At 33.3% G+C, this 5,446-nt stretch overlaps 1 long non-coding RNA gene across 3 annotated transcripts; it reads right to left on the bottom strand.

Annotated features, from left to right (window-relative positions):
• Positions 1–1,084: 1,084 nt before the first annotated feature.
• On the bottom strand, positions 1,085–5,234 carry LOC147840318 (uncharacterized). 3 transcript variants are annotated; one of them, XR_015511508.1, is made up of 5 exons: positions 5,206–5,234; positions 3,855–3,960; positions 3,659–3,729; positions 2,194–2,378; positions 1,085–2,031 (listed from the first exon to the last, which is right to left on the bottom strand). It is a non-coding gene; the product is annotated as an uncharacterized LOC147840318 (long non-coding RNA). The 3 variants fall into 3 exon arrangements; XR_015511510.1 differs by having other exon boundaries at positions 3,663–3,729; XR_015511509.2 differs by lacking the exon at positions 5,206–5,234 and adding an exon at positions 4,051–4,167.
• Between the last annotated feature and the right edge of the window lie 212 nt (positions 5,235–5,446).

The raw sequence follows: 5,446 nt of genomic DNA, 5'->3' as shown, positions 1-5,446 counted from the left end.
AGTTTCTTCCTAGAACTTTTTTTAGCTTGGGCGGAGCCTCATAGAATATTCATGAGTTCATATATATAGAGGGCGTGTCCCCTGATGATACAAAAGCGAGACAATTAAAACGGTTGGTGGTGTTATTTCGACTTGAAAATAGGCTTTCTGTATAAAATTACGAACATAGTAATGTTAACCTTGAAAATCTGTTTGTATTGGATATAAGTAGTTGCACGTAGCCCATGCAAGTTAGTGCGACGTAAAGGGACATCAAATAATATTGTTGCATCATTGAACTTAGTTTTAACACAACTGTACGCTTCAACTATTTTACGGGTATCAGGTATAATGATTTTATTTTGAGAACTTCATGTTAAGGTATGGTTCAAGAGCGTTTCAGTCTGTTTTAACAGTTTGAAGGTGTAATTAATTCCGTGTGCAACTGTTGTCTACATGTTGTCGTCTGGGTTCTATTCTACCGGGATGTTCGCAAGCTGTCATGTCCAGAGGATAAACCTGAAAGTTAAGCTTATTTATTTATTTATTTATTTATTTATTATTTGTTTATTTTTTTGTGTTTAGGTGACCTAGATCAGTCTGCTTACAGTTTTTCTCAGTCGCTGTGGTGCATTTCTCACAACACTATTTACATTTGCACAACAGGTAACCCAGATAGCAAAATACACTCGGGCCAGTTCCGGCTAGATTGTCGCCTGCCGGAGACTAACCCCTCGGCCCAACTTTGGCTGCCGGACTCGGGCCGGATGCCTGTGGACTCACTGCCCGATTCCGGCCCGAATCAAGCGGGCCAGATGCGGCGGCCGTAAGCGAGCCGACGCTGCGCATCCGCGCCGGAATCGGCGCGAGGGTAATGTGCGCTGCGGCCCGGAGCTGGCGCGACTCCGTATTTATACACCTTATAAAACCTTTTGGTATTACATTGGTACTTGATATATGGTATTACAACCATTTGAATTTATATAACAGCAAACACCGGCTATAATGTAAACACAAAGTGTAAGCACTGCGTTTAACCTTTGAATAAAGTGCAAACTGCATACATATTCTGTAACGAAAATAATCAGACAAATGACAAAATAAATAAATGTTAAACGTTTATTGATTGCATGAAAAAAATAGTACTAAAATTTTATAAATAATTTTGTAGTGCACAAGAATATCAATATAAAAACAACAATAAAACAACACAATAAAGAAACAGAAAGATTTAAACAAATTATCTAAAAATTACACACAAACACAGATGTTTTTTAAAACAACCCTGTTTTCCCCAATAGACTTGAATAAAAAATTTGTAAAAAACAGCTAAATTTTATATAAACCTAAATATAGAAACCAATTTAAGATATAGCAAGAAACATCTTAAAAATACCAATGACAATCCGTAAAATATCCAAGTCAAACTTGTAAAAAGTACTGCAGAATTCTGAAGAAACATCTTGAAACATTTTTAATAAAACATTAAAATAATAATAAACAAACAAATATATATATATATATATATATATATATATATATATATATATATATATATATATATATATATATATATATAATTGCAGAAGTATAAAGTCAAACTTTTTTTTTTAAATAAACTTGAACAAAATCAATTGCACAAACATATACATTTCATATATACACACGTCTTGTGCAATTTTATATTTATAATTTTATTTGTATTACGTTTATTAAAAATGTATCAAGATGTTTCTTTCTTCAGAATTTGGCGCACACACATACATACATACCATACATATATATACACACACACACACACACATATATATACATATACATATATATATAAATGCAAATGAAAGAAACAAATTGTTCAAGTATCAGGGAACATCCTAATACACTTAAAATGTTGTTTAAAAAATAAAACAAAATAGTGATGTAGACATTTGACACATTAGCTTTCTCTTCTTTCTTCCTCCATCCCTGTCAGGGGCAAGTTGTAGCTACCTTGTAATGCATTTTTCCACTTCTTTATCAGTGGCGTGGTATGGACATTTGTCCTCACTCCATCTGTGATTAAAAGATAAACAGATAATTAGTAGTGAACAAGTACTAATGTAAAAAAAAGAGAAAAAAATTAGGAAAAAAGTAGGCTACCTACGAAGCAAAAAAACTATCAAAAAAAACAAATAAACTTAAAACACTTTGAAATTAGCAAGAGCTTGAACTTACCAGTTTCTTCATTTGTTCAGGCTGCTCCTTTAGTTGATTTTCAAGCTTTTCCAAATCAAATTGGCCAAAGGAAGGTCAAATGTGTTTACATCTGGAATTTCATCACGTCTGTTTTGGTTTTGTGAGAATCAGGCCCAGCTGCTGCTTTATGACGTTGCATGATTTTAAAACTTCAGTCAGTCGTGCTAAAAAAGAAAAATAACAGATTAGTATAAATCAACCTGTAGCTTATTCTCATACAACTTCTGTAAATACAACAGTGGGTTAGACACTGCTGATATTCTCTAGTTGATCTTTACTTTCTAGCTGCATTAAACCTTAACAAATTTAGTGATGTCTTCAATTCTTACAAAGACATCACGAGATGCAATAAGTTCTGTCTTGATCTCACTAGAACAAAGACTGTAAATGTTCATAGGTGTACTGCAGGAGTGTCCAAACTTATTGGGCCAAGGGCCAGATGCAAAAAAACAAACGTTGTCGTGGGCCGAATTTTACATACATCACACAGACACACGTGTGTGTGTGTGTGTGTGTGTGTGTGTGTGTGTGTGTGTGTGTGTGTGTGTGTATGTATATATATATATATATATATATATATATATATATATATATATATATACAGTTGAAGTCAGAATTGTTAGCCCCCCTAAATTATTAGCCACCGTTTATTTTTTCCCCAATTTCTGTTTAACGGAGAGTTAAACATTTTTTCCACACATTTTTAAACATATTAGTTTTAGTAACTCATTTCTAATAACTGATTTATTTTATCTTTGCCATGATGACAGTAAATAATATTTGACTAGATATTTTTAAGACACTTCTATACAGCTTAAAGTGACATTTAAAGGCTTAACTAGGTTAATTAAGTTAACTAGTCAAGTTAAGGTAATTAGGCAAGTTATTTTATAACAATGGTTTGTTCTGAAGACTTAAGGGGCTAATAATTTTGACCTTAAAATGGTTCATAAAAAAATTTAAACCGCTTTTTATTCTAGCCGAAATAAAACAAGTCTTTCTCCAAAAGAAAAAATATTATCAGACATACTGTAAAAATGTTCTTGCTCTGTTAAACATCATTTGGGAAATATTTAAAAAAGAAGAAATAAATCAATGAGGGGCTAATAATTCAGACTTCAACTGTGTGTAGACAGACAGACAGACAGACAGATAGATAGATAGATAGATAGATAGATAGATAGATCATAACAAGAACTGCTGCTTAATTGAATGCATGTAATAGCGACACCCGGTGGTTATTTATTGAATTACGTTCATTTTTGTATAGCGGGCCAGATTCTATTGATATTTATAAAAAGCCACGCGGGCCGTAGTTTGGACACGCCTGGTGTACTGGAATGTACAGTATCTGTGCATCTTGATGGTGGTCTTAAGATTTCTGCCATAGTCATTGATGGTGATGGTACTTGTGGTGCTGCATTGATTTCTGAAATCTTCATACCTGCCTTTTATCCAGCCTCTTTGTTCCAAGTAATTTTTCTTCATCACGGTATAGATGTGTCTATACTGTCCCTGGATCAGATACATTTACAAAACAAAACATCACTTTAGTATAGTGCCAGGGCAAAACTCACAGGTTGTAATAGATCAATGACATAATGTTGACAGTATGTGTGTTAAAATAATTGCAAACAAACCTGTTCTGTCTTTAGATGTATGACAGGCGATCATCATCCTCATCTGTCTACCAGTCAGAAATCACAGTTGCGTGTGGATGTTTGAGTCGAGCTTCCTCATATGCATCTATAATAAAACATCACATTGTTGTTAACCTCCCGTAAAGAAAAGTTCAAATCCCGAAATACTATCAAAGTTAATTAATGCATATAATACCTATAGTGTAAATAATCAGTACACAGAAGGTTGCACAAGATTTATTCGGAGATTCATGCAGAGTGACAGCCTTATGAATCTGAGACATAGATTTGTAAGATGGTCAAGCACATGCATTATTCTGTACCCATGAAGATTAACCTACCATTGTGAAAAATGTTTGATGATGAAAGCCAATAACAATAAACCATTTCAGCTGTTTGTGAAGCAATTAGTAATGTAATGTCTGAAAAGCTCAATCTATGTTGAAAATATATCAGCAGTTTACAGCTTATAATGGACTTTTAGCACACAACTATACCATGCCTATTCACGTTCAAAAGAGTGTGCCATTGACTTCTTTGGTCGTGATGTGCTGCAAAATGATCTCACTAACCTTTGTTAAACAAGAACAATGAGACTTAACCAACAAATATTGTTACCCATTCATTTAAATCAGAATTTATCACTGTCAATAACATAAAAAACAAAAAAAACATCAAAATCTGCTTCAAGACGTTCAGTTTTACATTAACTGACCATTACAGCTTGAACAAAAGATATAATTGATTCACATAGGCTAACACATATGAATTAAAGTGCATAGTAATATATTTCTCTTGGATAATTTAATGAGAATAGTAAACAGTCGAGTTTCGATCATTTTCGTGACTAACTGCATAAACAAGATAAACAATAATATTTTATTAATCCAAACCGATTAGTTTTTATTTACACATAATCACAGAATTAATACTGTTGGATAAGTATACGCCTGTACAATGATTTTTTCAACATCCACGGAACTTTATAATGTTAAATCAGGAAAAAAACACGTTTTGCCTTGTTAGTTAATGGATTCGTCTACAGAAACTTTCTTTAACGCAAAGTTAGCATACACACAAATTCGTTTCATGTTTCTTTAAAATAATTAAAATAGTGTTCAGTTACTACACACGTTACAATCTAACATTGTGTAAAAGGAAAAGGAACTTTCAGACGTGTTTGTAACTGTTAGCGTTAGCATACATTAGCTCCAGTCGTGTTTCTTAAAGCAAGTTACATTTCGTATCAAACTGTTTTAAATTACTAAACGCTGTTACAACCAAACACCGTGGAAATGTTTTAAGCTCTAAATTCGCTAATTATACAGAACACAAGCAGTAAAAAGCTTACCTTTCTGACCGGAATCCACGTGAGTCTTTGAAAAACCAAACTTTTCTTCTTGTGATCTTCGTGCCATGGTGGTTGACAACCAGCTTTTTGGAGCATTACCGCCACCGTCTGGATTGGAGTTTGGATCAGGAGTTACGCATGTGTTTATTATGAAACCAACTTCTGCTTTAAAAAAAAAACAGTCAGCACAGGAGCGTGCTATCTCAAAAATAAGCGAATTTTACATAGTTTTTCTCTAGAT

Source organism: Danio rerio, chromosome 16 (genome assembly GCF_052040795.2).
Source record: "Danio rerio strain M-AB ecotype USA chromosome 16, GRCz13ab, whole genome shotgun sequence".
NCBI classification, from domain to species: Eukaryota; Metazoa; Chordata; class Actinopteri; order Cypriniformes; family Danionidae; genus Danio; species Danio rerio.
This window is presented reverse-complemented; position numbering and strand designations above follow the sequence as displayed.